Source organism: Pseudophryne corroboree, chromosome 2 (genome assembly GCF_028390025.1).
Source record: "Pseudophryne corroboree isolate aPseCor3 chromosome 2, aPseCor3.hap2, whole genome shotgun sequence".
Taxonomy (NCBI): Eukaryota; Metazoa; Chordata; class Amphibia; order Anura; family Myobatrachidae; genus Pseudophryne; species Pseudophryne corroboree.
Window position 1 is genome coordinate 619,170,499 of NC_086445.1, and position 15,183 is coordinate 619,185,681.

General features: G+C 43.5%; 1 pseudogene; it reads left to right on the top strand.

Annotated features, from left to right (window-relative positions):
- The first annotated feature begins 4,624 nt into the window (after nucleotides 1-4,624).
- On the top strand, nucleotides 4,625-4,745 carry LOC135051639 (5S ribosomal RNA; annotated as a pseudogene).
- Nucleotides 4,746-15,183: the final 10,438 nt, after the last annotated feature.

Below are 15,183 nucleotides of genomic sequence, written 5' to 3' on the forward strand. Positions count from 1 at the left end.
TAGGTGCCAGTATGACCTTTCCACTAAACTCATTCTCATTCCAAACCTTTTTCAATTATTCTCCTTTTCTTCCAAACCTAATAAATAGAAATGGCACTGCAGCCAGATATGATCCTTGCTCTGCTATCAGTGAGAGACTGAACTTCAGCACCACATTTCCTTCTACATCTGTCATCAATTTTGATTAGAGGAATTGTGCTGTAACAACAGAATAATAAATACACAGCACAAATGATAATACTAATAGCATAAAATATAATAAAATACTTTCATGCATTATGTAGTTTGCAGTACACTACACTATGCTAAAAATCGCTAGACACTGCCGTTTGTTGACATTCTTATGTCGACATTTCATCAGTGTAAATACGGTGAATGTCAACGTGGTCAATGTCAACATGCTAAACATGGCAACATTATCACCATGTTGACATTATCATGTTGTCATAATAAATGTTAACAAAACAAACCAAACCTGTACAGTGTTTGTATGCCAATGTATTAGAAGACTATAAGCCTCCAAATAAAAATGAAACCATAACGTTTAATCCAATGTTTTAGTTTCTGTAGAGGCCTTTTTCAAGGACATCTGCAGTAAGACCCTGGCTTTTACTGTGGTTTGTACAGGAGATACAGTATGTGCATCTTGAGTTAAATCTCCCTGTATTTAAAAAAAACATTTCTCAGCATGACATACACAGGACTCAAACTCCCAAACTCATGTACCACAGTAAAACAACAGATTAAGCAGTTTGCTTCTGCATAGGAAGCCCACTAATTCTAACTATGTGAAATTAGTTGTAATTGTCAGTTTAAGGTCATTACAGCCAGGCACGGACTGGGGCTGCTTTTCGGCTTTCTATGTAATATGATTTCTGTGTGGCTTGTTAATAATAACTTTCAGTTAAATTCTTCTATATTTATACACAATGCTCAACATGCTATGCAGGGGACTTGCTCATCCAATCTCATACACTACAGACAGTTAACATGAGCTATTTGCTCTGGTTTTGCAATCTCAGAGGTCTATTTATTAACATTATTTTTACTAAAATAATGTGAAAAAGGGTGTTTTCACACCCTTTTCACATTATTTTAGTATCACCTGAATGTATTAAAGGGCATTTGGAGCAGTTTTCATGAAAAACTGCTCCAAACCCTTTAATTCACTTTTGTTTTAGTAACCCACATCGCATTCCCCATACTCCATACTTATAATGGGAAATGTGATGTGGCCAAATTTAGTAAAAAAAAAAAAATGTGAAAAAAATACAGCAGTGTGCCCTGTGATAATCACAGGGCAGCACTGCGATAGGGAGGCATTTGCCCTGCTTTCTCTGCCCCTGGCAGAGACAGCTGTGCGGGACCTGGCTCCAGTGATCAGCTATGTGTGTCCAATTGACACACAAGCTTATCACAGCGTGAAAAGTAAAAAAAATCAAAAAACAAAAACCTTACTCACCTGTCTAGAGAGCCGGTGTCCGCTGCTCCGCTGAGCGCTACCTGACGCCGGGTCCCCCATATGGTGCAATGTGACCCTGGTGCAGTAAAGTGACGCTGCAAAGCGGCAGCACACTTTACAGCACTGGGGGTCACCTCAGCACTCAGGATCCGGTGCCCGGGAGCCCAGCAGAAGCAGCGCAGACTGGCTCCCTGGACTGGTAAGTATATTGATCTGCTGGGAGGGGGGTCCGCGGTGCCCTCAGGTAGTCGCGACGGGGGGTTGACCGGGCGTCGGCTGTAGCGGCGATGTCGGCAGGGGCGGCGCATGTGCAGCAGGACATCGGGGTATTTTTTTTGAAAAATACCCCGATGATGCTGCCAAGAGGCATCGCAGGAATGGGTCTGGGACTCCAGGTCGACAACAAAAAGGTCGACACACCTTAGGTCGACACCAATTGGTCGACACACCTTAGGTCGACATGGACAAAAGGTCGACATGAATTTTTTATGTTTTTTTGGTGTCGTTTTCTTCGTAGAGTGACCGGGAACCCCAATTAGTGCACCGCGTCCCCTCGCATGGCTCGCTTTGCTCGCCATGCTTCGGGCATGGTGCCTTCGCTCCGCTCCGCTTCGCTCGGCACAGATTACCATTCCAATCGTAGTCCACGTGGATCGTTAAGTATGAAAAGGTTCCAAAAAAGTAAAAAAATTGTGAAAAACTCATGTCGACCTTTTTCCATGTCGACCTTGTTCCTGTCGACCTTTTGTCCACGTCGACCATTTGTCCATGTCGACCTAAGGTGTGTCGACCTTTTTGTTGTCGACCTGGAGTCCGGATACCGCAGGAACAGAGCTTGGCCGCAAGCTCTGTCCCTGCATGCGATAATTGATACATCTCTGCGATGTAATCAATTATCGCAGTGCGAGTTTGGGCGATTTTATCACCTGTCATCCGCATCCCGGATGCGGATGGTGATAAATAGGCCCCTTAGTTAGTCTAATGGTCTAATACAGTAAGGATTGCAGATTCTGGTTTTTGGTAGACTCTGCAAACCTTGCAATCGCATGCTGGGGGCCGCCCATCATAGGGCAAAGCCGCCCAGCATGCTACTCACAGACCAATGACTGCGACCATGCTGTAATTGCAGTTGATGCAGTGTGGTTGCAAAAACTGTGGATGCCTCTTGGTGGCGCAGCCTGGCTGTGACAGCAGAAGTCCCCTCCCACCATTTTTTTTTATCAGAGCAGCTGCGTGTGATGACATGCAGCCTCCCTGAAAATGCAAACGACATGCCCCCGTTTCCCCGGCGCCTCCCCGAAAATGCTTGGTCTCTGCCCCGCGAAGGCCTCTGCCTGTCAATCAGGCAGAGGCGTTCGCACTTAATACAGGCCGAGCCCACATGCACGCGGGGGTCCCATCGCCTTAATTGCATTCGCTTGCGTTCACAATACGGATCTATGTGCTGTCGCAATGGGTGGTCTTGCTTTCACTTGGAGCTGCACAATGGTGTCTTAATAGAAGAGGAGGTCAACGTGCAGTCTCCTTCTGGGCCGTCTTCTCTATTGCCGGCAGACTTCTTGACTCTTAGCCCTTGGGTGACTAGAGGACCCTTGTGTTGTCCCAGAGTGTAGAGCGCATGCGCAGATCTTCAGGAAAATTGGCTCAGCAGCCATTTTCCTACTGCGGATGCGTGAAATGCCGGGAAAATTTCAGCCACACCCTCTTCCCATTGATTTCCCATATGACATGGGACTCTGGAAGTAAAGTATTGAAAAATATGGGTGCAGAGTGTGCGGTGTGGCCCTCCCTGGACCCCGGGTTCACTGCACACACTGCACCCATTATAAATATGCCAGTGGAGCTGCAGTATCACAACATTGCACATTTTCCTGGGCACTCTTTAGGGTGCAAGGAATAAACTGTGATGTTTGCAAGGTGCCAGCAAAATGGTCACAATTGAGCTTTTTGTTTCATATACTATGGGGGAGATGTACTAAGCAGTGATAAAAGTGGAGTAGTGAGCCAGTGGAGAAGTGGCCCATGGCAACCAATCAGCATTTGCGTAACATTTAGAATTTGCATACTATAAATGTATGAATATGGAAAAAAGAAAAAAGGAGACTCTTGTTGGGAAGCACTCATATACAGATAATGTTGTACGACTAAATGTCAAAAATAGCTAACTAAAATACAATATTTTATTACTTCTCATTAAAATTAATTATTGAGGAGTTCAATGTGCGCCGATATTTGTTATATAATGACATTGCGAAAATGTAAAGAGTAATATATAAATTGCAAGGTGCAAATACCTAATTCAGGCCGAGATGGGTATATCTATGATTTTGTTAATAATTATACTCCAACTGTAGGACAACCTGTGATAAAAAGTTGCTCATTTGTTGTAAATATGTTTGTACACCAGGTTTGGATAATACATATTACTTATGCACCAGTGCATTTCCACTGCACGGACAGGTATCTATAAAATCCTACCCAAATGGTACACAGACTATCATACTATATGATTAAGTGACAGTCAATTATCACCAGCAAAGGAATAAGTGTAATCATACTGGGGTCTACATCTCTATCAAAAAAAGCGGATGTGGACACATCTGCTAACTTTGGACCCTATTCAACACACATAAACGCCTCTCTCTTCCCCCTTTTTTTACACTACAGAAATCCATATTTATCTCAGTATCAACTCATGATATACATATATCATATGGAATATATTCTGTGTCAACTTATTATTTTCCTACTATTTGAAAATAATCTTTGTTTGGTTTTTTAGAGCTGAAGGTTTCATTGCTCATGTTATTTGATTCTCACAACTCATAGTGTAATCTCATATGTTCATTATGGTTTTGGAGACCAAATTTGGAGGTTTCCTTCTTCTGCACAGTTATAATAATATTATGAATTAATGATTGATTTACATACATGTGATAACTGTGCAGCATATAGGTTTTTTCCTACTTGTACTGCGACTACTTAAGCCTTGAAAATTTAGATGGGTATTTAATCCTTTGTTATATTTTATCATCCATGATAAAAAATCTTTTGATTTCCACATCAAATCAGCTGTGTCGATACCTGTGGCTCACATAACAACGCTAATTGGCTCCTACCTGTGCCCAATTTTGGACACAGTGTGACAAGGGTGAGCATAAGGTCTGCGGTCATACCCCGCTGGAGATGCCCAATCTCATCTGATCTTGGAAGCCAAGCAGTGGAGGGCCGGGTTAAGTACTTGGATAGGAGACTACCAAGGAACACCCTGGTACTGCAAATATTTGCCACCCATCTGTCACCAATATAGAGCATTGTCTTACATCTCGGTCATGACCTATGATTCAACCATCTGCTAGGATCAGAATTCCCATTTGGGATATATAGCAGTTTACAAATGACGGTCATATTTACAACAAATGAGCAACTTTTTATCACAGGTTGTCCTACAGTTGGAGTATAATTATTAACAAAATCATAGATATACCCATCTCGGCCTGAATTAGGTATTTGCACCTTGCAATTTATATATTACTCTTTATATTTTCGCAATGTCATTATATAACAAATATCGGCGCACATTGAACTCCTCAATAATTAATTTTAATGAGAATTAATAAAATATTGTATTTTAGTTAGCTATTTTTGACATTTAGTCGTACAACATTATCTGTATATGAGTGCTTCCCAACAAGAGTCTCCTTTTTTCTTTTTTCCATGTTCATACTGCGAATAACTGACTCGGGGGAGCACCACTGATGGGTAGTTTTTTGATACAAAAAAATAAGGAATGTGTTACCTTACGTATCTGCTCCCCAAAATAAGGATTTGAACCTTAAATTCAATTATCAGGTTATACAGATAACTATCATTATACACATACACCAACTATACCAGTGCGGTTTCCAATTTCTTTGTTTTTCAATATACTATAAATGTATGCAGAGCAGCTGATTGGTTGCCATGGGCAACTTCTCCACCTGGTTCACTTCTCCACTTTTATCACTGCTTAGTACTGTACATGTCCCCCTATTCCTTGATTGATTCTTGAAGAAAATATCTATGGTAGAGAATAATAAATAAAAGAATACTACTGTTTTGTCAAGGACACATGTACAGTATATTATTCTTCCATGGCCAAGCGAATAGTCATATTGATATATTTGATACATTTATAGCTTTTATTTGGTAGCATATTTTTTAATTTGGAATAAAATGGAAAAAAAAAAAATCATGGACAAATGAATACATCCACTAACCCACATGTCTGCTCTATGTTTATCACATACAGTAATCTTACCTTCCAAATTTGAATACTGCACAAAGCATAGTCGGACATTTCAATAGGTTAATAACTACTGCCAAATTCACTTATAACACTGTAACAACTAACAAGCAATGTGTATGTTTATTAAACAATTAGTTAATTTATTGAACTACTTTAGTTGTACTTAGACCAAATAAACATTTGATGGCAGGTCTCCTGTTTCGAATGACATTGTTAAATGACATATTTCCCATTTATTAAAATAGTCTTAAATTGACCTGCTTTCACACTTCTTTATCTGATTTGCCTGGTGCTCAGAGTTTATGCATTGATATCTTGGTTATGCATGTTTTTTCCGCTTTCTGGGGGTAATTCAGAGTTGATCGCAGCAGCAAATTTGTTAGCAGTTGGGCAAAACCATGTGCACTGCAGGGGGGCAGATATAATATTTGCAGAGAGAGTTAGATTTGGGTGGATTATATTGTTTCTGTGCAGGGTAAAAACTGGCTGCTTTATTTTTACAATGCAATATAGATTTCAGTTTGAACACACCCCACCCAAATCCAACTCTCTCTGCACATGTTATATCTGCCCCACCTGCAGTGCACATGGTATTGCCCAACTGCTAACAAATTTGTTGCTGCGATCAACTCTGAATTAGGCCATCTGTTGCCATTAGTTGAAGATACCTCTTTCTGGAGAGAAAAGGTGACATAAATTTATACAACTTGGCTCTCTGCAAATTCATGTAATGACAAGCTGGGCATCACTGATCTGTAACGGAGAGATAATGTACAGTAGTGCTTGGACAGAAACACTGGAGTAGTCAGGGACGTAGCATGAGTGACAACCCCTTCTGAGAATTGGTGCATACAGTATGCAGCATCTGTTGCCTAGACAACTGAACATTTGTCCGGCAGTGGAAGGGGGAGCACAATACAGGCTGCGGATTGGGGCCGGGGTACAATAACTTTAAGACAGGGTGTGGGGTTGTGGAGGAGACTATGGAGGATATAGATGGAAGGAGGATTAATAATAAAGAGCACATTAGAGAACATAAGGAGTGGGCATTAATAGATAATAACATTTTAAAGGACATACAGATGGGGCACAGTAAGACATGTACTGATAGGGGATGAAGAGCACAGTAAAGAACATACAAAATTGGGGGGGGGGGGGGGGCAGAGCACAGGGAAATACATACATGTGGATAACCACAATGCAGAACGTATGGGGGAGCACAAATCATAACATGTAGGGGGGAACATACAGTCATAGGCACAGATAACATGGAGGGCCTCATACATACAGACATAGGGGGGGCATATATTAGCATGGGGGCACATAAAGACAAAAATGGGTACATTGCACAAATAATGTTAGTGTAGTTCTAAATACTGTATATAATGTGCTCCAGACTTAATAAATAGCAATAATCAAAAATGCATTCCAGTTCCCTGTTTACTATTGTGACTACTGTTGGCTCATTGGCTGTGCTGCATATGCCTTAAAAAAGGTCCTGGCGTGGACCGAAACATTGGTGTATACTTGGATATCGCTTTGGAACTGTGAGATCTATCCTTTTTTTAATTAAACGTATTTTTGATTATTGCTATTTATTAAGTCTGGAGAGTGCCATCATTCCCACTACTGTGGGAAATACTGCACTATATATATATATATATATATATATATATACACACACACACACACACACACACACACACATACACACACACACACACACACACACACTATATACAGTATTTAGTACTAGTACATAGTATTTAGTACTATGGGATGAGAGTGCGGGATTCCATATCTGTGTATATATATATATATATATATATATATATATATATATATATATATTAGTGATGAGCGGGTTCGGATCCTCGGGATCCGAACCCCCCCCCCCCCCCCCCCCCGAACTTCACCCATTTTACACGGGTCCGAGGCAGACTCGGATCCTCCCGCCTTGCTCGGTTAACCAGAGCGCGCCCGAACGTCATCATCCCGCGGTCGGATTCTCAGGAGATTCGTATTCTATATAAGGAGCCGCGCGTCGCCGCCATTTTTCACTCGTGCATTGGAGATGATCGTGAGAGGACGTGGCTGGTGTCCTCTCAGTTTCTATGTTCAGTGGGCTGCAAATTGTGCTGCAAATATCTGTGCTCAGTGTGCTGCAAGTGCAAATATCTACGTTCTCTGCCTGAAAAACGCTTCATATCTGACTGTGCTCAGTGTGCTGCAAATATCTGTACTCAGTGTGCTAATTGCTTTATTGTGGGGACTGGGGACCAGCAGTATTATATAGTAGGAGGACAGTGCAGAGTTTTGCTGACCAGTGACCAGTGACCAGTGACCACCAGTATTATATGTTCTCTGCCTGAAAAACGCTCCATATCTGTGCTGCATTGTAGTATATAGTAGGAGGACAGTGCAGAATTTTGCTGACCACCAGTATAACTATATATATATATATATATATATATATAGCAGTACGGTACAGTAGTCCACTGCTCTACCAACCTCTGTGTCGTCAAGTATACTATCCATCCATACCTGTGGTGCATTTCAGTTTTGCACAGTTTGCTGACCACCAGTATATACTATATAGCAGTACGGTACAGAAGGCCACTGCTCTACGTACCTCTGTGGCGTCAACAGGGCCGGCAACAGAAATTTTGGGGCCCGGTACACTGATAGCTCTGGGGCCCCCTCAACCCCCTACTTTTAAAGCCGAGGGTGGTTAATATATATATATATATATGTCACCTAGACCCCGGCACTCCTGCTGCCTCATGCGGCTGTCTTGCTCTGGTGCTCCTGTAGAAATCCGGAAGAACGAGGCAGCACTCAGAGGCTTGGAAACGTGAAAAGAGTGTTTCCAAGCCTCTGACTGCCGCCTCGTTCTTCCGGATATATATATGTAAAATCCATATGAACCGGCACTCAAACATATCCTCCAACAGATGTTACTTGCCCTGGTGACCTCTTCATTAGGGCATGTGCCCCAGGTATACACTCTGCAGATGAGAGGCGGCACTACTGTACACTGTATTCTGTTATCCTGATGACTGACGGGAGCTTGACCCTGAAACTTTGAATAAACATGTCACTTTATGTCACTGATTTGAACGTCTCCAATTGCCGCCTTTTATCTGCAGAGTGTATATATATGTGTGTGTGTGTGTGTGTGTGTGTATATATATATATACATACATACACACTATATACTGTATTATACCAATATACAATCCTGTGTGACAGGCACCGGGGGGAGAGGGGGGAATGAGGCTTTTATAAGGGATATTAATAGGGAAGAACAGGGCATAAGGTGACGCCGGCAGCTTCCCCAGACAGCGGGCAGCGGCTTCCCTGCACTGCCGGCAGCGGCTTCCCCACACCTCCGGCACCAGGTCCCCCGCACCTCCGGCAGCAGGTTCCCTGCACCTCCGGCAGCGGCTTCTCTATACCGAGGGCAGTGGCATACCTGTGAAGCTACAAAGTCCGGGGACCAGGAGAATGACGTCCGTGGGCGCGGCTCCAGTCCAGAGTCCAGCGTCACGACGGCAACGCAAGGGACTGGACCAAGTGACTGGGTAATGGGGGGGGGAGGTTGCGCGCTTGTAATTATAAATAGTTTTTGTTCTTAATTTGCAGGTGGCAGGAGTGCATGATTTTAAAAACATAATTAGGTACTACTGCTCTGTTTTTTGTGGTCATGATCCTTGGGGCCCCCCTGAGCTTCGGGGCCCGTCACAGGTGTCCCCTTTGTACCCCCCTGTCGCCGGGCCTGGGCGTCAAGTATACTATCCATCCATACCTGTGGTGCATTTCAGTTTTGCACAGTTTGCTGACCACCAGTATAACTATATATATAGCAGTACGGTACAGTAGTCCACTGCTCTACCTACCTCTGTGTCGTCAAGTATACTATCCATCCATACCTGTGGTGCATTTCAGTTTTGCACAGTTTGCTGACCACCAGTATATAATATATAGCAGTACGGTACAGTAGGCCACTGCTCTACCTATCTCTGTGTCGTCAAGTATACTATCCATCCATACCTGTGGTGCATTTCAGTTTTGCACAGTTTGCTGACCACCAGTATATAATATATAGCAGTACGGTACAGTAGGCCACTGCTCTACCTACCTCTGTGTCGTCAAGTATATTATCCATCCATACCTGTGCTGCATTTCAGTTTTGCACAGTTTGCTGACCACCAGTATATACTATATAGCAGTACGGTACAGTAGGCCACTGCTCTACCTACCTCTGTGTCGTCAAGTATACTATCCATCCATACCTGTGGTGCATTTCAGTTTTGCACAGTTTGCTGACCACCAGTATATAATATATAGCAGTATGGTACAGTAGGCCACTGCTCTACCTACCTCTGTGTCGTCAAGTATACTATCCATCCATACCTGTGGTGCATTTCAGTTTTGCACAGTTTGCTGACCACCAGTATATACTATATAGCAGTACGTTACAGTAGGCCACTGCTCAACCTACCTCTGTGTCGTCAAGTATACTATCCATCCATACCTGTGGTGCATTTCAGTTTTGCACAGTTTGCTGACCACCAGTATATACTATATAGCAGCACGGTACAGTAGGCCACTGCTCTACCTACCTCTGTGTCGTCAAGTATACTATCCATCCATACCTGTGGTGCATTTCAGTTTTGCACAGTTTGCTGACCACCAGTATATACTATATAGCAGTACGGTACAGTAGGCCACTGCTCTACCTACCTCTGTGTCGTCAAGTATACTATCCATCCATACCTGTGGTGCAGTTCAGTTTTGCACAGTTTTCTGACCACCAGTATATACTATATAGCAGCACAGTACAGTAGGCCACTGCTCTACCTACCTCTGTGTCGTCAAGTATACTATCCATCCATACCTGTGGTGCATTTCAGTTTTGCACAGTTTGCTGACCACCAGTATATACTATATAGCAGTACGGTACAGTAGGCCACTGCTCTACCTACCTCTGTGTCGTCAAGAATACTATCCATCCATACCTGTGGTGCATTTCAGTTTTGCACAGTTTGCTGACCACCAGTATATACTGTATAGCAGTATGGTACAGTAGGCCACTGCTCTACCTGCCTCTGTGGCGTCAAGTATACTATCCATCCATACCTGTGGTGCATTTCAGTTTTGCACAGTTTGCTGACCAACAGTATATACTATATAGCAGTACGGTACAGAAGGCCACTGCTCTACCTACCTCTGTGTAGTCAAGTATACTATCCATCCATACCTGTGGTGCATTTCAGTTGTGCGCAGTATATATAGTAGTAGGCCATTGCTATTGATATATTACTGGCATATAATTCCACACATTAAAAAATGGAGAACAAAAATGTGTAGGGTAAAATAGGGAAAGATCAAGATCCACTTCCACCTCGTGCTGAAGCTGCTGCCACTAGTCATGGCCGAGACGATGAAATGCCATCAACGTCATCTGCCAAGGCCGATGCCCAATGTCATAGTAGAGAGCATGTAAAATTAAAAAAAATAATGCTCAGTAAAATGACCCAAAAATCTAAATCAAAATCGTCTGAGGAGAAGCGTAAACTTGCCAATGTGCCATTTACGACATGGAGTGGCAAGGAACGGCTGAGGGCCTGGCCTATGTTCAAGGCTAGTGGTTCAGCTTCACATGAGGATGGAAGCACTCATCCTCCTGCTAGAAAACTTAAAAGAGTTAAGATGGCAAAAGCACAGCAAAGAACTGTGCGTTCTTCTAAATCACAAATCCCCAAGGAGAGTCCAATTGTGTCGGTTGCGATGCCTGCACCTCTTTTTTCTTTCATTTTTCTTTGCATCATGTGCTGTTTGGGGACTATTTTTGGAAGTGCTATCCTGTCTGACACTGCAGTGCCACTCCTAGATGGGCCAGGTGTTTGTGTCGGACACTTGGGTCGCTTAGCTTAGCCATACAGCGACCTTGGTGCACCTCTTTTTTTCTTTGCATCATGTGCTGTTTGGGGACTATTTTTTAAATCTGCCATCCTGTCTGACACTGCAGTGCCACTTCTAGATTGGCCAGGTGTTTGTGTCGGCCACTTGGGTCGCTTAGCTTAGTAACACAGCTACCTCGTTGCGCCTCTTTTTTTCTTTGCATCATGTGCTGTTTGGGGACTATTTTTTTGAAGTGCCATCCTGTCTGACACTGCAGTGCCACTCCTAGATGGGCCAGGTGTTTGTGTCGGCCACTTGGGTCGCTTAGCTTAGTAACACAGCTACCTCGTTGCGCCTCTTTTTTTCTTTGCATCATGTGCTGTTTGGGGACTATTTTTTTGAAGTGCCATCCTGTCTGACACTGCAGTGCCACTCCTTGATGGGCCAGGTGTTTGTGTCGGCCACTTGTGTCGCTTAGCTTAGTCACACAGTTACCTCATTGCGCTTCTTTTTTTCTTTGCATCATGTGCTGTTTGGGGACTATTTTTTAATCTGCCATCCTGTCTGACACTGCAGTGCCACTGCTAGATGGGCAAAGTGTTTGTGTCGGCCACTTGGGTCGCTTAGCTTAGCCATCCAGCGACCTTGGTGCACCTCTTTTTTTCTTTGCATCATGTGCTGTTTGGGGACTATTTTTTAAATCTGCCATCCTGTCTGACACTGCAGTGCCACTCCTAGATGGGCCAGGTGTTTGTGTCGGCTACTTGGGTTGCTTAGCTTAGCCATCCAGCAACCTTGGTGCACCTCTTTTTTTCCTTGCATCATGTGCTGTTTGGGGACTATTTTTTAAATCTGCCATCCTGTCTGACACTGCAGTGCCACTCCTAGATGGGCCAGGTGTTTGTGTCTGCCACTTGGGTCGCTTAGCTTAGTCACACAGCTACCTCATTGCGCCTCTTTTTTTCTTTGCATCATGTGCTGTTTGGGGACTATTTTTTTGAAGTGCCATCCTGTCTGACACTGCAGTGCCACTCCTAGATGGGCCAGGTATTTGTGTCGGCCACTTGGGTCGCTTAGCTTAGTCATCCAGCGACCTCGGTGCAAATTTTAGGACTAAAAATAATATTGTGAGGTGTGAGGTGTTCAGAATAGACTGAAAATGAGTGGACATTATGGTTATTGAGGTCAATAATACTATGGGATCAAAATGACCACCAAATTCTATGATTTAAGCTGTTTTTGAGGGTTTTTTGTAAAAAAACACCCGAATCCAAAACACACCCGAATCCGACAAAATATTTTCAGGGAGGTTTTGCCAAAACGCTACCGAATCCAAAACACGTCCGCGGAACCGAATCCAAAACCAAAACACAAAACTCGAAAAATGTCCGGTGCACATCGCTAATAAATATATATATATATATATATATATATAAAAATAAAAATTGATATATATAAATAGTTTAGTATATTAGAGAATCATAAAATATACTACATTCATGCGGGTTTGCATACATATATATACCACTCCACCTCAACCCCACACTCTGCTTCTCTGCATCTTTCAGTGTTATAACTCATTCAGTCCCTCCCAACCCCCCCCCCCCCCCCCACATACTTACCCTGTTCCTGGAAGCTGATCATATATATATATATATATATATACACACACTCACAAAAGCCCAATAGTTTAACTTGCCTTGAGGTTGCATCAAGAAGATAGCATATAAATATACTCGGAGGATGGCACTCACTGGACGTTCAATAACTGGTAGAGACACAGTCCTTGATATCGCAGTTTTGGGTTTAGTTCAACCCGTCATCAGGATACACATAATATTATGTGTATCCTGATGACGGGTTGAAATAAACTATCACAGGTCCCTGTGTACTTTCTGGAGGCAATTGCTGGTAAACGTCTTCCCGGAGGAATTTATAGTTCATTTTGATGAACATCATCTTCTCCACATTTAGTGGAAGTAACCTCCTACGCCGATCGCTGACAAGGTCACCGACTGCACTAAACACTCTTTCGGAGTACACACTGGAGGGGGGGAAACTTAGGTAAAATAAAGCCAGTTTGTGCAAGGGCCTCCAAATTGCCTTTTTTTTTCCTGCCAGTATATGTACGGACTGTCAGACATGCCTACTTGGATGCTGTCACTCATTTAATCCTCTACCATTCTTTCAATTGTGACAGAATCATATGCAGTGACAGTAGACATGTCAGTAATCATTGGCAGCTCCTTCAGTCCGGACCAGATGTCAGCTTTTGCTCCTGACTGCCCTTAATCACCGCCAGCGGGTGGGCTAGGAAATCTTATCCTTTTCCTTGCAGCCCCAGAGGCGGGAGAAATTGAAGGAGGAGCTATTGACGGGTCACATTCCGCTGGAATTTACTAACCAGCAGGTCTTTGCACCTCTGCACACTTGTGTCTGCTGGAAAGAGAGATACAACGTAGGCTTTAAACCTAGGATCGAGCACGGTGGCCAAAATGTAGTGCTCTGATTTCAACAGATTGACCACCCTTGAATCCTGGCAAAGCAAATGAAAAGCTCCATCCACAAGTCCCACATACTTTGCGGAATTGCTCCGTCTTAGCTCGTCCTTCAATTTATCCAGCTGCTTCTGCAAAAGCCTGATGAGGGGAATGACCTGACTCAAGCTGGCATGGTCTGAACTGACTTCACGTGTGGCAAGTTCGAAGGGTTGGAGAACCTTGCACAAAACGGAAATCATTCTCCACTGCGCTTGAGTCAGGTGCATTACCCCTCCTTTGCCTATATCGTAGGTGGATGTATAGGCTTGAATGCCCTTTTGCTGCTCCTCCATCCTCTGAAGCATATAGAGTGTTGAATTCCACCTCGTTACCACCTCTTGCTTCAGTTGATGGCGGGGCAAGTTCAGGAGTGTTTGCTGGCGCTTCAGTCTTCGGCACGCAGTGGCAGAATGCCGAAAGTGGCCTGCAATTTTTCGGGCCACCTACAGCATCTCCTGCACACCCGTCATTTTTCAAATATTCTGCACCACCAAATTAATTGTATGTGCAAAAAATGGGACATGCTGGATTTTGCCCAGATGTAATGCACACACAATATTGGTGGCATTGTCTGATATCACAAATCCCCAGGAGAGTCCAACTGGGGTATGCCATTCTGCGATGATGTTCCTCAGTTTCCGTAAGAGGTTGTCAGCTGTGTGCCTCTTAAGGAAAGCGGTGATACATAGCGTAGCCTGCCTAGGAACGAGTTGGCGTTTGCGAGATGCTGCTACTGGTGCCACTACTGTTGTTGTTGCAACGGGAGGCCATACATCTACCCAGTGGGCTGTTACAGTCATATAGTCCTTAGTTTGCCCTGTTCCACTTGTCCACATGTCCGTGGTTAAGTGGACACTGGATACAACCACATTTTGTAGGACACTGGTGACTCTTTTTCTGACGTCTGTGTACATTCTCGGTATCGCCTGCCTAGAGAAGTGGAACCTAAATGGGATTTGATACCGGGGACACAGTGCCTCAAACAT